The 19,333-nt window shown below is 40.5% G+C and overlaps 1 protein-coding gene across 4 annotated transcripts in view; it reads right to left on the reverse strand.

The window, feature by feature from the left end:
• The window catches only part of LOC149219938 (uncharacterized), a 129,384-nt gene that overhangs the window by 59,952 nt on the left and 50,099 nt on the right, over window positions 1-19,333 (reverse strand). The window lies entirely within an intron of this gene.

Below are 19,333 nucleotides of genomic sequence, written 5' to 3' on the forward strand. Positions count from 1 at the left end.
AGTAATGCATCAAGTCGATGTCCTTCATGTCGAATTTTGAAGCAAGATCCCCCTTGCACATCCCTATGATCTTCTTTGACCCTATCAAGAGATTGTCCAAATACAATACCAAGATGAGTGGTTCACCCTCAACAAGTACAAAGTACAAGTTAGGATCTGCCTCACTCTTGGTGAAGCCCAAACCAAGAAGATATCCATCGATGCTTGCATACCTTGCACGCGGAGCCTACTTATGCCCGTAAAGGTTCTGCTTCAACCTGCATACATGGGAATCTCTCCCATGCACCTCAAAACCCTGATGCTACTCAATATGCACCTCTTCTTCAATCACTTCGTTGAAGAAAGTTGTCTTCACATCCATCTGATGTATCTTCCAACCCATATTTGAAACAATGGACAAAACTGCTCTAACATATGCATATCTAGCGATGGGTGTGAATGTCTCCTCATAGTCCACTCCCTACTTCTAGGAGAGCCCTCTCGCCACGAACCTCATGTTGTACTTCTCGATACTTCCATCAACTGCATGTTTTATCTTACAGACCCGCCAAGAAGTGACCATAGGCTTCCCCTCCAGTCCCAACACTATATCCAAAACATTATTTGCTCATGATGGAGATATACTCTTTTATCATGGCATCTCTTCTATCTTCTGGGAGAACCCTCTCACCACGAACCTCGCTTTAGACTTCTCGTTACTTCCATTAGTTGCATATTTGATCTTGTAGATCCACTAAGAAGTGACCACAGATTTCCCCTCCAGTCTCGGCACTATATGCCAAACATTATTTGCTCATGATGGAGCTATACTCTTCTATCATAGCATATCTCCAGACCTTCTCACATATAGCCTCCTCAAAAGTAGATGGCTCAGATTCACTAACGTTACTCGATATTGTCAAATAACTGGAATATCTAGTCGATGGTCTGCTCTACCTGAAAGTGTTGCTAGGAGCTTGCACATGCTCGTTAGCATCCCTCAATGTTTGTTCACCCTATCTCGGCCTCCTCATGGTAGGACTCAAAGGAATACCTAACTCATCCTCTGAATTTGTTTGTTGTGTTCTTGTTGTTGTTGTTGGTCCGTGCTCAGCCTTAGGAGCCTCTTGCTCCTTCTCCTCTACCACTACTGGCTCTCGCTCATGAGATCTCCTAAGGGTCTTATCCTCATCAAATCTGACATCCCAACTCAAGATCACCTTTCTTTGTCCTGGAATGTAGACTTGATAGGCCTTTGAGACCTCACTGTAGCCAACAAACACACCCCTCTCAGATAAGGGCTCTAGCTTAGTCCTCTTCTTTGTAGGCACATGGGCATAAACTAGACTACCGAATAAGCACAAGTGAATCACATCCAGTTTCACTTCTGTAAACAGCTCCTCAAGAGTAATGTCCTCCAACACCCTATGAGGATTCCTGTTATGCACATACATAGATGTATTGCAGGCCTTTGCCCACAAAAACATAGGAAACTCCTGATCATAAATCATTGCCTTTGCTGCCTCCATGATGGTCCTATTTTTCCTCTCGACAACCCCATTTTGCTGAGGGTTGCAGGGTACTGTGAGCTCCTTCTTGATTCATGCCTGCTTGCAAAAGTCTCAAAACTTGTTGGAGGTATACTCGTCCTTATTATCTAATCTCAGCACCTTAATCTTCCTTCTTGTCAAGTTCTCCACAAGAGCCTTGAACTCTTGAAACCAATTTAAGACCTCATCCTTAGTCTTCAGGAAGTAGATCCAAGTCTTCCTGTAATAATCATCTATGAATGTCGCAAAATATAAAGACCCTGTGATCGATGTCACAGACATAGGATCAAATATATCAGAATGCACCAAATCTAGCACACCCTTAGACTTGGTATCACTATGAGGATACGCATTCTTGGCCTACTTGCCAAGCACACACCCTTTACACTCCATCCAGTTCTACCTAGATCTCTGGAAAACCAGTAACCATTCTTTACACCCATCGAAAGAGCTTTGTAGTGTAGGTATCCCATCCTCTTATGCCAAATCCCACTCTGACTATCACTCTCATGGATGAGAGCCTTCACCAGTTGTCCTCTCAACATATAGGTATCTCCCTCCCTCCCACTGATCACCTGCTTCTTGCTAAAATCGGTCCCCTTCAGCCCAACAACCACTTCACCTCTCGTATTCCCAGTACCGTCGACTGCGTACTTAGCCTTGTGACCAAGTTCCACATTTACATCTCTAGTCCCCCTGGTCATGCTAATAAAGAAGTCCCGTGATCCCGTCATGTGACGAGATGCTCCACTATCCACGAACTAGCCACCTCTCATGACGATCTAGAAAGGCAAGATACTAGGGCAAAGTTTTTATCGAAATTCTAAGCCATCTTCGTTGTCATTCAGTTAATGAATTTTCTCAAATCTCCTTCTAGGTGAAATCATCCAATAACCAGCTCCAACTAGGAAGTTATTGACGAGGAAGAATCCCGTCCACAAAAGTGGACCACTGCTTCACGCACCCAATCAAAGCAACTTTGATGAGCTCTGAATCATGCACAATTTCCCCCAAAAGCTGCAAGTTCATCACAAGCTTGTTGGACCCTTGTGAGATAGGAAGTCATGGTCTCAGATCTGCCCATTTTAATGTTGTTTAACTTTTCCCATAGCACCATTTTTCTGTTCTCGTTTCTACTCTGATAAAGACTGGTTAGAGCTACCCACATTTGTCTATCGGTGTCCTTCCCTGATATGTGAGGAATTATATGATCCCTCACACCATCCAAAATTATGCAGCTCACTTTCATATCCTTGGTTCTATGTTTTGCTCCTTGTACCGGATTTGAAGGAACCTGCACATCTTTGCTTACTAAATCAGAAAGATCATTCATATTCGGAATCTAGGTAATTCACTCCTCCTAGGGGCTGAAATTTGAAACCCCATCCAACTTGTCTTCATATCTCAAACTAGTTAATGATGCCCTCTTCGCAAATAAGCCACGACCACAAAACCTAACTGCAAAATTTTTAGAAATAATTTTGTTGCTGCAAAGAGAAAAAAAAATTGTTGCAAACCCTCGTGATCTCAAATCTCTCTTTCAAAGTCTTCTAGATTGCTTTGATACCATGTTAAATTTCTAATACCAGACAGATTTATTTTCTCACGGCAATTTAATTTATCCCTAGTTTATTATTTATTTACCCAAATAATAACTGAATCACCGAAAAGAGAGGAAGACAGGTCGTAGACCCCTAGAGGTTTACTACTAGCTACGTGTTAGACAGCCTACTCGGTTCCTCTGGGATACAAAAAAAAGAATCACCGAAAAATAAAATCATTGGTATGTTTAAAAATATGCAATGGAAATAAACCAAAGAGATCAATCACAAATTGCTCACAAACAATTCTTCATCAGTTCATTATTTGCGAAATTTGGGTTTTTCGACCCATAGAGATACAAGGAAAAATACAATGTGGAACCAGCAACTCGGCTCCCTCAGAATGAATTCGGCTTAGGTAAATCGGCCTTAAGGAAATCTTCCTGCAAATGAAAACACTTCGAAGAAATCAGCCTCCAACAATCAAATTTGCACCCTCTAGCAACTCAATTTGCGCCCTACCACTAATGGCGCTCTAGAACCCCAGTGCTCTAGTAACTCAGCCTCCTACAAACAAACACGATCTGCTTTTAGCAACTTAGCCCTGCAATCTCCTCCAACTCAGCCCTCTTGGATTCGCTCAAACCCACCCGCACTCTTCTCTCTCTGCGCACTACTCACTAAGCTACTCGCACTACAAAGAAAATCACTCTCTCGTGATGACTCACTCACACACTTGTGCTCTTCGTTTTGTCTTCACCTCCATCACTAGCCTCCATTTATAATCTTTAGTCAAAATCCCTAACCCCAATCTCCCCTATAAAAACATATTGAATCTTCCTTCTAGAAACATCTTGAAGATCAACGGTAGAAATTATTTCTAAGTTACTTAAATAATTAAATTATTTATCCTTAGAAAATAACCCAATAGTCCACAATAATATATTGACTTTAATTATTATACTTTTCCTAAGTTAAACTTAGGAAAGAAGACATAAATCACTAGAAGAGGCAAACAATGTCTTCCACATGCTAAGAAACCAAGCAATTGTAGAAGACTTGTTAATTTTAGGTATGTTCTATGCTTACAGCAAATTTACATCAATTTTCCATATTAGCTCAATATCAATTCCAGATTAGCAATCACATTTAGCATGATAGTAAAATGCAGATAGAACATAAACATAAATCGCAAAAAACAAGCCAAGACAAGAGGACACAAGATGTGGCGCCAGCCAGGGACAAACCCCAATGTGGGGAAACCCTTGATCAATTCTTCTTATGTTCTTCAATAGTTCAGCAGAGAGAGAGAGATAGTACATATACATTAGAATTCAACATTTTGACTTTCCAAGATAAGAGCAGAGATCTTCTCTATGAAGATGACACATGAGGTAGCAGATATGAACCACGCTACACCCATCATTGTGTTGCACCCATCACTGTGTTGCACCCATCATACCATGTCCATCATCACTGTGTTGCACCATGCTACATCCATCATCACTGTGTTGCACCTCATCACTATGATGCACTCATCATCACCATGTTGCACCCAACAGTGTGTTGCATCAACCATGCTGCATCCAACAGTGTGTTGCATTCATTATCACCATGTTGCACTCAACAGTGTGTTGCATTCATTATCACCATGCTACACTCATCATTACGTTGCACCCAACATACTTATGTTGCACTTCATTACACTATGTTTCACTTATCAGTATGCTACCCTATGTTGCACCTCATTACACTATGTTGCACTTATCATTATGCTGCACCTCATTACACTATGTTGCACTTATCATTATGCTGCACTATGCATACTGCAATACATCCCACAGTCCATCTGGCCTTCATACAGTCCTTCAATGAACGTAGCATTATAGGATTGCTTACTACACTAGCTGTCTGACTTGATAATGCAGCCCTTAGACAACCCTTGAAAACCCTTGCTACTAGTTACGGCCTGTGGCCTAGCTCAGCAGCAAGATAAGCATATGGACAACAAACAACATTATCACTAGCTATCAATACTTATAGATTTACATATGCTATTCAGCTTTTCAACATCTAACAGCGACTTCATTACTTGCCTAAAGCATACAATATAAGACCCCTCTTGCTGCTGCGTCTAAGGTCTCTTGACTGCGGATTAAGGGCTAGATAAACAACAGCTAGGGCAACTCTGTAGCTACGAATTAGGGCCTATATTGGCTGAGTATAAAACTCCTCTTAGCTATGTATTAGGGCCACCTTAGGACAACGAATATGGAGCTCCTTCCTTGACAGCGAAGAGCCCTCATGCTTATCTACGGCTAGGGTATAGGACTGCGTCTAACTGTGTGAGAAGAGGACTAAATCTAGGGCTCTTTTGGAGCATTATATGGCAACGTATAAAGGCTTCCTTAAAGCTTCTCCTTACTGCATAGAAGGTTCTCCTTTAGGACAGCGTAGAGACCTTCCTTGGACTCCTCCATGACCGAGTTAAGTGCTGTCCTCCATGACAGCATTAAGGTTACTTCATTGACTGTGTTAGGACTTTCATATTAGGGAAACGTAGAGCCTATCTTCATAACTATGTTAGGCCTTCATCTCCATGCTAGCATTAGGAGCTAAGGCATCTTCTTCTTAGGGCAGTGTATTCTCTTAAGATCTCTCCTCCCGCCAAAACCTAAAGACAGGTGGAGAGGAAGAGATCACAAGAGGTGTGTGTCTAAATGACTTGAAGGCCACCTCTATTTATACTAAAACATTGAGGATAGATGGGGGTAATTTGGTTGCTGGTTGACCTTGACAAATTGTCAAGTAACATAAATAAATTCATATCTCCATGAATACATGTCGGAATCGGATGATCTTTAGATCAATCCTACACCTCTTGACGAGAGGAATCCAAGAAAAATATCAGCTGCCATAAATAAGAAGACCCACATGGAGTTTGGCCCTAGTTGCCAATTTTAACACTCCCTCTCAACTAGGGAGAACTCCATCTACTAATCCATCTGCCAGATTGTACTATCTCTGCAATCAGTTCCCTGCACTGCTCTGCTCTGCTGAACTATGAAGAAGAACAAGTGATCAAGAATGTATCATACCATCCTCTATTGACCCGAAGTCAGTCCCATATAAAAGAGAGTGTCTTATACCACTCTTACTGACCTGAAGTCAATTCCAATAAAGAGAGTGTCATACCACTCTTAGTTATCCGAAATCAGTTCCAAATAAAGAGAGTGTATCATACCTCTTACTGATCTGAAATCAATTCCAAAAGAGAGTGAGTTATATCACTCTTACTGACCCGAAGTCAGTTCCAATTGATCCCAGATCAATATCATCCTCGCATAGGGAGTACAATAGTAACACGATGCATCCATCGGTACTACTATGGTCCCTATCCTCATTTCCCTACTCATTGGCCAGATGAGAAGTACTTCCTATGAGTCCCAAACTGCATGGGCAGGATGTCTCAGCAGGAGAAGGATGAACCACTCATTCTGCCTAGATGTCGCCAGGGGTATCCCAGGGGAAGGCTGAACCACTCACCCTGTACACAACAAATCACTAGGGGAAGGTTGAACCACTCACCCTATCACTGTGTCTTAGCAGGACAAGGATGTACCACTCATCCTGCCTACATAGCAAACCACTAGGGGAAGGCTGAACCACTCACCCTATGGTTGCTCATCGCTCCAAGATGTACCCCCAAGCCCCCCAGAGCTCCCAAAGCTCAATGTCTATATCATACAGGACCCTTAGGAGAGAGTCTCTCCACGACTCCTAGTCGTTCTCGGAAAGTCAAGAATTTGACCTTTCCCAAGGGCCTCAACAGAATATCGGCGACCTGCACATCAGTCCCAATGCGATGGAGCCTTCTTGCTCCTCGATGTACCATATCCCAAATAAAGTGGTACTTGATGTCTATATGCTTGGAGCAATCATAGAACACGGGATTCCTCAATAATCGAATCCCCCTCTGGTTTTCACAGAAGATCACATGATATCCAACACGTGTTCAAACAGCTCACTGAAGAGCTTCACACGAGGCCATACTTGCAGCTATCTATTCGACCTCAGCAATGCTCAAAGCAATCGATTCCTGCTTCCTGCTCATCTAGGATATCGAAGCAAAATCCAAAGAGAACCAACACCCATAAGTTCTCTTGCGATCCTCCACACTGTCTACCCAATCAACATCGAAATAACCATGCAGCTTCACATTTCCAGCAGTGTATCTCAATCCATGAGAGATTGTGCCCTAAAGATATCTCAAATGATTCTTGGCACCAATCTAGTGAGGCTCAACCATATATGAGCTCAACACGCTAACTGCAAAACATATATGCAGACGAGAGTTCACCAAGAACATCAATGCTAGTATGAGTTTATGAAACTCAGAGGCATTTCCCAAATCAGGTCCGGCATCACTACTGCATAACTTCTTAAAGTTGGGCTTCATCGAGGTAGTCACGAGCTTGCAGTTCACCATTCCAAATCCGGAATCCAACTCCCTCTTACTTTTGTAAATGAGAGGGTCTATACCTGCCAGAAAGAGATCGTCCACATAAGGTACTAGTATGAGAGGTCTATCATCCACAACCTTAAAGCAATGGTTTGGATCGGCTTCACTCCTAGTGAATCTCAGCTTCATCAGATAGTTGTCAATCCTCTCATACCAATATCGGGGTGCTTGCTTTCAATCATAGAGAGCTCTCCTTCACCTGCATACATGAGATTCTCGATCACGAATCTCAAACCCTCGGGTTGTTCCAAATCTGTGGACTTGCTACATGAGGGAAATGGTCCCCTTGTAAGTTTTCCTTTGGTACATCTCGGACATGTACCTCCATGGTCTTCTTGAGTTCAGTGATCCCTGTCACCATCTTACTCACATCGAGTAAGGTCCCATAATGAGCAGACCTCCGGTGCTATAGAAGAGATGTGTCAACTGACATGGTCCCCATTGGACTTATGTCTTCCATTGCCGAAATGGACACCAGGTTCTTCTTGAGATCAAGTACATATACCCTGATCCAATTGAAGTGTAACATTCCCTACACCCTTTACGAGATAGGTGGCATCGTCTCCAAGAATAATCTCCATGATTGTTTCCTTCTCTATCAAATTAGAGAGTGCTTCCTTGTGTCTGGTGAAGTGCCTTGAACCACCATTATCAATATTTATTGAAGAGTCGGCCATTTCCCTGATGACCTACATTCCTTTTTCCTTTGCCATTGTACCTGTCATTCCTTCGATCATTGAAGATGTTGCTGCAATGATTGTTATCATCATCAAGTGATGTGTCCTTTCTATTCGAACACTCCTTCGCATAATGGCCAAACTTAAGCAAGGCATCTGCCTTTCCTTCCACCCTTAGTGTATTTGTTCTTTGTAGCTGGTGCATTTTCTGAAGGCTTCGGGATTTTACCCTTTACGTAATCCAGCACTTCTTTCTCTTCCAATGTCAAATTCAGAGACATCTTCCATCCATGGCCGAAACTTGTCTTTAGTCGGAAAGAGGGATGAGGAACCCATTGAACCTTTGACCTTGTCCAACTGTCTTCGGTGATTGCTCTTTCACTCTTGCTTGGGCTTTGTCTTCACCTCACCTCTGATACCATGTTAATTTTAGGTATGTTCTATGCTTAGAGCAAATTTACTTCAATTTTCCATATTAGCTCAATATCAATTCCAGATTAGCAATCACATTTAGCATGATAGTAAAATGCAAATAGAACATAAACATAAATCGCAGAAAACAAGCCAAGACAAGAGGACACAAGATGTGGCGCCAGCCAGGGACAAACCCCAATGTGGGGAAACCCTTGATCAATTCTTCTTATGTTCTTCAATAGTTCAGCAGAGAGAGAGATAGTACATATACATCAAAAGTCAACATTTTGACTTGTCAAGGTAAGAGCAGAGATCTTCTCTAAGAAGATGACACATGAGGTAGCAAATCTGAACCATGTTATACCCATCACTGTGTTGCACCCATCACTATGCTGCACCCATCATACCATGTCCATCATCACTGTGTTGCACCATGCTGCATTCATCATCTTGTGTTGCACGTCATCACTATGTTGCACTCATCATCACCATGTTGCACCCAACAATGTGCTGCATCAACCATGTTGCATCCAACAGTGTGTTGCATTCATTATCACCATGTTGCACTCAACAGTGTGTTGCATTCATTATCACCATATTGAATCCATCATGTTGCACTTATCATTATGCTGAACCCAGCATACTTATGTTGCACTTCATTACACTATGTTGCACTTATCATTATGTTGCACTTATCATTATGCTGCACTATGCATACTGCAATACATCCCACAGCCCATCTGGCCTTCATACAGTCCTTCTATGAACGCAGCATTATAGGACTGCTTACTACACTAGCTGTCTGACTTGATAATGCAGCCCTTAAACAACCCTTGAAAACCTTTGCTGCTAGCTATGGCCTGTGGCCTAGCTTAGCAGCAAGATAAGCGTATGAACAACGAACAACATTATCACTAGTTGTCAAACTTATAGATTTACATATGCTATTCAGCGTTTCAACATATACCAGCGGCTTCATTACTTGACCAAAGCATACAATATAAGACCCCTTCTTGCTGTTGCGTCTAAGGTCTCTTGACTGCGGATTAAGGGCTAGATAAACAACAGCTAGGGTAGCTCTGTAGCTACAGATTAGGGCCTTCATTTAGGGTCTATATTGGCTGAGTATAAAACTCCTCTTAGCTACGTATTAGGACCACATTAGGACAGCGAATATGGAGCTCCTTCCTTGACAGCGAAAAGCCCTCATTCTTATCTACGGCTAGGGTATAGGACAGCATCTAACTGTGTGAGAAGAGGACTACATCTAGGGCTCTTTTGGAGCATTATATGACAACGTATAAAGGCTTCCTTAAAGCTTCTCCTTGCTGCATAGAAGGTTCTCCTTTAGGACAGCGTAGAGACCTTCCTTAGACTCCTCCATGACCATGTTAAGGGCTGCCTTCCATGACAGCGTTAAGGTTACTTCATTCACTGCATTAGGACTTTCATATTAGGGCAGCGTAGAGCATATCTTCATAACTGTGTTAGGCCTTCATCTCCATGCCAGCGCTAGGAGCTAGGGCATCTTCTTCTTAGGGCAGCGTATTCTCTTAAGATCCCTCCTCCCACCAAAACCCAAAGGCAAGTGGAGAGGAAGAGATCACAAAAGGTGTGTCTAAATGACTTGAAGGCCACCTCTATTTATACTAAAACGTTGAGGATAGATGGGGGTAATTTGGTTGTTGGCCGACATTGACAAATTGTCAAATAACATGAATAAATTCATATCTCCATGAATACAAGTCGGAATCGAATAATCTTTAAACCAATCCTACACCTCTCGACAAGAGGAATCCAAGAAAAATATCAGCTACCATAAATAAGAAGACCCACATGGAGTTTGGCCCTAGTTTCCAATTTTAACAAGACCTTTCAATGCTACTCACATCAACACTAATAGGGTTGACTACTTAACCACCCCTATAAAGGTAAGGAACACTTTGACGAGACTTGGTCTAGATAAATATTTGAAGGTGATCCCAATTTAAAGTATTAATGTGCCCATAAAACTTAGGTATAGTCCACTTAGATGCATTTATGGTCTTAGTCTCTAATGAATGGTTGATTTCACTTGAGTTTGAGTTGGTTTTCCAGGTGATCCAGAGCAGCAGAGGCCTTGAGGGCACCTACTCCACATGATGCCTAGGAAATACATTACATTTCAAAGAGCGGGATCACTTAGCAGATGCAACTTTGCCCACTTTTGATAAAGTGTTGGGCTTTTTGATGACTTGAGCAATTGATATACATCCTTGAGCACCCACAAGAGCTAGAACGTTGAGCTTCTCTTGCTTAGCATGGAGGATTCTTGACAATGAACTAGTGGACCCAGCATGACCCTAGGGTAGCCTTCACACTACGTGATGAGCATGCACTAATCCAAGGCCCAGATGAGGATGGTCATCCTTAGGATAATTGAGGAGGGCTTGCTGCACCTAATGGAGCCCCAATGTTGGAATTTGGACTCTTGGAGCTGGTTTGAGGCTTGATTTGAGGAGTCTCCTCAAACGGAGAATCGTCATGATGCTTGGAGACAATTTCAGCCTTGCCTTTCCCTTGATGGAGCACTCAGACCCCTAAAAGGGCATGACGTCACCACTCTTTTAAGCTTACAGCTCACGTGTATGGGCTCATTTTGGCATATCTTGTTGTTAAGATAATGAGTTGGCTTGTAACCCAATTTTACTTTTTTTCCACTCAAAAATCAAACTTGTGTAGCGATTTTAGTCATAAATTAGTAGAGGTAGACCTAATATAAATAGAGGATCACCTCTCTCATTGTTTCATCATCACTTGTGTGGAATTCGGCCTCTCTTAGAGAACTCAGCCTAGCTTTTGTACTTCGCTACTTTGTCAGGATGTGATCTTATGTGGATTTTGGTTATTGGAGACTAATGCTTGTTGTGGAGACGTCATTTTGGGATTGAAAGAAGGCATGTTCTTGGATACATTGAGAGTACTTTTTGCTGAAAATTATTTATGGTTATTACAAGTAAATGAAATATTGCTAGGGATTTTATATTTCATGTCTAAATACTTATGTTTATATGAAATGCTTGGTAATTTTTGCATGCTTTAATCTTGTATTCATGATCTCCCTAGAAAACCTCTTAGAAAGCATTTTCTTAGTGAATTTCTCCCCTCATAAAGTGATAGTTAGGTTTAGAAATTGAAAACCTAGGGTTTTTCCCCCTTACTCTCATCGAGGGTTTTGTATTTCCATTGTCAAAGTCCCAAAGACTCCCTCACCCAAGTAGATAGAAGGCACTGGCAACCATCTTGGTGATCAAAACTCTAAAATTATACCTTTTTCCTCTCCTCCTAGAATTTTGGTGCTTCAAGGAAAGTTGTTAGGATTAGGGTCTTAAGTCAAATTCAACTAGGGCTTTTGCATTGAGCTGATTTGGGATCCTTTCACCTTGTTTGGCCTTATAATATCAAAATCTATCAATTTGCATGGTAAAAAGTGTCTCTCTAGGGATGAGGTCATCAACCCTAGCCAATTCTGGTACATATAAACCCTAATTTTGTATAAGAGCTTCAACATAGGGTCATTTTAAGGTTTGTTTTCCATTGGTTCATTATATCTTGCAAACAAACCTTTTCTCCTTCACTTGTATGCCTAGGTGTACCATTGTCAAGCTACATCTTGAACCCTATGCTACAAGCCCTATCTCATAGGCTTTTTCATTGGTACGCTACACATTATTGCAAAGAATTGAACCTTGTTCCTAGTCTAAAGTACCTTAGTCTAGTCTCTCAAAGTGTCACCTTGATCCTATTAACCTAGAATACCATTTAAATGACCTATACTGGGAAGCCTCTTGCGTGGTAAAATTCCACCAAGAGCAGGAGGTGGAGTGTTGAGTTGACAGTAGCATCCACCTCAAAGATGTGTCTTAGTCTAGCTTTTGTCTTGTGAGGCCTCTCTCAAGACCTAGATTTTGAGGAAACATTTATGGCGTCGTTGTCGGGGAGGATTTGAGTCAACCTCCTCGTCATTTGAAAAATGACCTTCCATATCCTTTGAAGAGAATATTTAAAACAAAAAATTGCTTCTTTTTTGGCGACCCGTGAAAGAAACCCTATAAAATACCCTGATAGTTCTTTTGACGATACCATACCTCCAAGAAAGAAGAAAAATATTCGCAAAGCAATTGGCGCAACCATATTTCCCTTGCTTCAAAAGATCCCTATGGTTAGAAGCCTCTTCATGGATAACACTACCCCTAACACAATGAACATGTGAAAATTTCGCTACTGAACTTCTATTGCACTTGTTGCACCAAATTTGTCAAAAGTTCCAAGGAAGCGGAAGTACCAATTTTTTCAAAATAATCGGATCGCATATCAGCAGTCCATGTGTCATGGTTATCCCATTCTGCAAGTTATGTAATGTAAATGATCTTAGTAAAACCTTGAGTCTATGTAACAACCTAGGTAAGCCTATAATTTTGATGACGAATTTCATCCTAGGAGGTTTTTTAACCTCCCTGATTACCTATGTTTCTAAACACGGCTAATCAAAAGAGTTTTTTCCCTCCAACTTAAACCCCAAAGCTAGGGTGAAATTTATTGTCAAATTATTAGGTGAGTCCTAATGTTTTTAGTCGAATCTAATGTAAAAGTGGTTTGGGAATAATTTAAGCTAGTTGGCTTAATTATTTTATTACAAATCACTTGGTTTACTAGATCATATTGTGTCGCAGATGGGTTATGTGTCTTGAGGGTCTAAGCCAAATGTGTATTCCCTCTTTGAGTCTTGTAAATGTAAAATCTTATGTATTAGAGGGTCGGAAAAATATTAAATCCCCTCATGTGTAAATTAATTAATTTTTCTGGCAAAATAAAATTAAATCCTAAGCCAGAAAATTAATTAATTAGAGTCAAATTTAAATTGTCTTAGGAAAATAAATTCTCCAAATGGAAAATTTCGTGGGTTCTAAAAGATTCAATTTTTAAAGGTCCTCCACCAAGGGAATATTGCATATTTCAAGAAAATTTAGACCCTTGGACCTCAATGGTTAAGTCAAAGTCAATTTTTTGAGGAAATTAGCTCAAAATAATTAGCTTTGAGCTAATTAAAATGGATTTAAATGATAAATTCGAAAATTCCTCAAAAGTAAAGAATCAAGGGCCAAGATTAAAAGATCTTGAAGTGTTTATCAACAGTCAAGATTATTTTGACAAGGATCGAAGAAACTAGCTGATATTTTTCCATTTGAAGGATCTATCTATAAATTAGAGAGTCATTTGAGTCTCTAGCATCTGGATCTCTGGCTAGAAAATTTCTGTTGAAGCAGCTTTATAACTATTGTCCCACTGGGAACTATTTTTTCAATCATAATAAAGACTTCGGGGTGCAATTCAAGGTGTTATTGCTTATTGATTTGTGGTATGTGCCTACTACGGGCATCTCTATGTTGTGCTAAATATTGGTAAAATTTGCTTTTCATTAGATGGAGATAGAACCATACTATTGATAGTTTTGGGCTAATCTTAGGTGGTTTCATTCTCCATGTGATCTAACAAATTATTTTGAGATAAATTCATAGTGCTTGCAGGTACTTCAGTCATTGGCCTCCAAGTTCACAAACTTGGGCAAGAATCACTATTGCTTGGATTCCAAACATTTATATGGTGGATTAAATCTTTACTAAGGCTATAGTATACATTGGGGTTTCTAAAGTCTTTTTAGCCATTCTTCAAAGGAAAAAACTCCATAAAAATATTTTTCTCAAAAATTTAAAATTTTTTTAAAACCCTTGTATTTTGTAGATCTTGTGAATAATTTTGTAGATCTAATTTGTAAAAAAAAAAATCTAACTCGGGTTTTGGGGATTTAGTATTTTCATATATATTTGGGGCTTTGAATTTTTGTACAGTATTTAGGGTTTTGGGGTTTTGAAATTTAATTTTATATTTTTTATATTGGTTATTTGGGTTTCTATTCTAACTTTGTTTCAAGATTGAGGAAGAAATTGGCATTGGAGACCTAAAAAACCCTAGACGTCTAGGGTTTTCAGGATATTTTTGCAGGTTTCTTATTTTCAAATCGGGGAAAAAACTCATTTTCTGAAGGCCCTAGCTCTTACCCAACCTAAAAGCCTAGTGTTTGGGATCTATTTTGCAAGCATGAAAAAAGCCTCAAAAACCCTAGACATCTAGGGTTTTCAGGATATTTTTGCGAGTTTCTTATTTTCAAATCGGGGAAAAAACTCATTTTCTAAAGGCCCTAGCCCTTACCCAACCTAAAAGCCTAGTGTTTGGGATCTATTTTGCAAGCATGAAGAAAGCCATAAGCCCTACAAGGGCTAAAGGTTTCTTCAAAGGATTGGCATTTTATCTCTAACAATTTGTTTTGCAGCAATTTTGGCTCAAATCTTGTGTTTTCAGGTGCCAAGTACATTGAAGAAATTTTGGCAAATTTGGGCAAGTAATCATCAAGGCCTTGGGCCTAAGGTTTGACCTCTAAAACCTAGTTTTATCTATGATTTATTACAACAATCAAATCAATAACAATTAAGCCCTAAAATTACATTCTACATGGTCAAAATTGTTTAAAATTGCAAAATCTTCATTTTCATAAATTTTGGCCACTTGGGCATCCTAGATCTAGCCTAGATCTAACTTTTATGCTTGCTGGAATTTACTACATAACTGAAGTTTTCAGATCTGAAATTTCTGAAGCATACACTTAATAAGGGTCTAAAACTTGAAATTTTCAGTTTCCGGTAAATTTTTCTATTTCTAGGCAATTTTGGCATTGATTGTAACTACACTAACTTGTTGATCTGCCAATTATTCAATACTGTAGTAAATAGATCAGATCTGGAATTTTCTGAATCACGCTTTTTAAAAACCCTAAAAATTGATTTTTTCAAGTTGGGTGAATTTTACTATTTTTGGGTATATTGTGCATTGTTTCTGACATCTCTAGTTTGCTGATCTGTGGGTCAATTTACTGCTATAATAACTTATTATAGGTCTGAAATCTTACTGAATACATCTTCATAAAGTAAGCTAGACACATAAATTTACTTCTGTTGGTCATTGAAAAGTTTTATACTTCAAATGTTGGGCAAATTTTATAGTTTAGAGTGATTTGTCTATTGTTGTCATAGCATTAATAAGCGCTGAAAATTTCTGAAGTACTATTGTTGATTTAACAGTTGAAATCTAACACTTGTGTGGTTTACTCTAAGTTCGTAAAATTTCCAAAACTTGGCACGTAAAGCACTCCTACATTTAAGCTCTAGATTCGATCTTGTGATAATTGGAATCTAATTGGCATCTGTCTTTGGTAATCACTCTAAATCTTGGCATCTAAGTTTTCATTTGGCTATCTTGAATGGTGATTAGTTTATCTTAAAGTGGTATAGAACATTGTTGAAAAATTGGCAATTTACATATTGTGAGAATTTATTGAAGTTTTGCACTGGTGTCTCTAAAGCAATTTATCTTGTTCAAGATTGACATCTCATCATTGTTAAGTACTCTCACTATAAGCTAATTCACACTAAGTACTTAAGTAACATAAACAATCTTAATTCAAGATAATCTCACTCATAATCTCTTGCATAAGCATCCTAGATCTAGCTTGCATTAAAACTTACCTCCTAGCATAAGCTAGGTTGATAGAAATCTAGGGCAACCCTTCTCACCTAGCTTGAGGGGCTTGACAACTCTTCGGTGGTTAACACGATGACCTTGCAGTTGTCAAAGCCACAGTCTCTGCAGCGCAGAAAGCATCCAGTGATAGAAGCACAACAGAAGGTATTGTTAATCACGCCCTACCCTGCTTCCTATTGGCCTCCTTCCCACAACCTACCTTGGAGCCCAGCTTCAAAATAGTTAAGGGAAGGTCATACTTAGACTAGGCATATAATTAAAATAAGCCAAGACCATTGCATCTCACATAGATCCCAGAGCTTGCACATCATATAGGATAGTTAATCATTCAAGCAGCAGGTATCCATTTGGTCACTTGGTTGCAAATTACCATAAGCAAGAATTGTGACTCCATTAACTAACTGGTCTCATACTTAAAATCTGATCTAATCATTAATCTCGCTAAATTTAACCATGTAACTAGGCCACTCATCCGTGTCTCCCAAACAAGTTGGTTTCCAACTTGTTTTCCTTCACTTCATTCCATAGGGACTACCCCCGATAGCCTGTTGTTGAGAGATAGCTAGAACGGAGTAGGCGCGGATTAGAGTGACAACCCCCGCCCTGAGCAGTTGTCGTGGTGTTTGTACAATCTGAGAGACAACAACACCAACTAGAATTTATTCTTCTAATTGTTAATTAATTTAATAATTTATTTGATGTGGCAAATACTGAATATATCACACTGCAACCTTCACAAATAAACTTGCGGAAAATAATAGCGTTGGAAAATGAGAAATATACTAGCACACACACATCAAAAATGACACAATTATTTTTGGACAAATGTTCCCAGAAAAACCCAACTTGGGAAAACTAGTGCAGCAACTGAGGGTTTCATATTATTCAGCACTAGTGAAATTCTTAGTACAATTTGGATGCTGAGCACTGGCAATGGTGCAGATAAATTATTAATTTTTCTCACCCCCACAAGCAATCCTAGCTCAATCAAACTGGCCCTCCAACTGCCTCTGCGCAAGCCCTACATCAACTGTGCGCAGGCCTAAAATTCACTAGCTTGGAACTGCCTTTGATCCAATTTTGACTGACTGTTGCTGGTCTGCAATCCTCTAGCTTAGCCCTCTGGAAATTCTTCCGGCCACTAGCACCTGAAACAACCCTACCTCTAGCTGAATCGAATTGCCTATAGAGGTTTTTGTGCAGCCCCTACATCAACCTCACTGTGGCCCTTTTTGCCTCTCTGCAATGTACTTCACCGGATCTGGAAAAATTCCTCCAACTCACTGTCTCTGCTTCCTTCTGAAGCTCAAACTCTTCCAACAATTGCTAGCTCTCTAGAAAAATCGAACTCTCCAAGGAAATCGAACTCCACAAGTGTGTTCTCCATCTACCCATCAACTTCTTCTTATAATCCTTTGTTGGACCTCCAACGGCCAAGATTAAAACTTAATCAAGGGCCCATATTAATTCTATGTCGATTCATGTGAGTTTCTAGATGATTCACACCTTATCTCAATTAATTTTGATTAATTGGCCACTTTTCCTAAGTTTAGAGTTAGGAAATAATTAAAAATATGCTAAGTCTTAAGAACAAGAACCGGGTACTGGTATTAGAGGATAAGTTGAAATCCATCAAGATGATAAAGGGTGAAAGCGTGACCTCATATCTGACGAGATTGTCTCAGTCAAAGATGAGCTTGCTGCCATCGGTGTGTCTACCTCAGATGGAGATATGGTAAGGATTGCCTTGAAAGGGTTCACCGAGGATTGGAAGCCCTTCATCAAAGGGATCGTTGCTAGGGAGAAGCTGTCAGACTGGGATAGGCTGTGGGATGAATTCATTTAGGAAGAGTTGTGAGACGAGGATCTTCATCCAAAGAAGAAGGCTTCAGATGATGACATGGCACTTGCATCACGAATGAAGGGTAAGCAAAAGAAGGACTTGAGTAAAGTCAAGTGTTTCAACTATGGTGAGATGGGTCATTATTCGTCGAGATGTCCAATGAAGAAGAAGGGAGATGACGAGAAGAGGAAAGGAAAGCAGGTCGTCAGTGTTGCCACTTCAGCTGAGATAGATGATCTCTCCAGGAGATTGGAAGAGGAGGACTTTGCTATGATTTCTCATTTCTCGTAGGGTACTATCAATGAGGATGGATGGTATATGGACAGTGGTGCGACGAAGCATATGATAGGGTCACAGGAGGTTTTTGAGACTCTAGTTGAATGGGACTCAAAGTTGCACATGGTGTTGGGTGACAAGAGTTAGTTGGAGATCCAAGGATTGGGAGTTGTGCCATTCAAGATGGAGACAGGATGTGTGATGCGGGTCCAGGATGTATTGTTTGTACCAGGACTCAGATATAGCGTGATTTCCATCTCGATGATCGAGAGGAAAGGGTTTGAGGTCTTGTTCCAGGATGGGAAGGCAAGACTCAAGCCCAGAGGCTCTAAGTCTGATGGGATTCTACTTGGAGTTAGAGAGCATGGTCTCTACAGGTTGACGGGCAAGCCTATGGATCATGGCAAGAAGCAAGTGGGGCCGGTACAGGTTCCAGAGAAGCAGGAGCAGGTGCAAGTGCAGATGCAAGCTTCAAAGGAGTAGGTACAAGTTCCTAAGAAGAAGGTACAACTGCCCGAGAAGGTATAGGTTCCAGAGACTCAAAAAGAGTCTAGTTCGAGAGGGAGCTTGCAGATCTAGAGGGAGACTCTGCAATCCAAGAAGAGTGCATGGTCAGTGGGGAGCAAGGGTGCTCCTACAACTACCAAGAAGGAATCATGGAGATAGTGGAAGATGTTATAGGATAAGAAGAAGAAGCAGAGTGCTTCCAGTAGTGACAGCGACACTTCCAAGAAGGGCGTAGTTCACCGTATAGGGATTGCTACGATTGTGAGCGCCAGGAGTTGGGCAAGTGTTGCAAGCAGTGATGATGATGACGAGAGACTTCCTAATCTTGGAAGTACCTCCCTCGCTAAGAGGGAGTGTTGATTTGTGTAGCTTGGGAGGTACTCCAAGCC

Source organism: Pinus tabuliformis, chromosome Q (assembly GCF_031772625.1).
Source record: "Pinus tabuliformis cultivar Carrire ecotype Pingquan chromosome Q, CPIR1, whole genome shotgun sequence".
NCBI lineage: Eukaryota > Viridiplantae > Streptophyta > Pinopsida > Pinales > Pinaceae > Pinus > Pinus tabuliformis.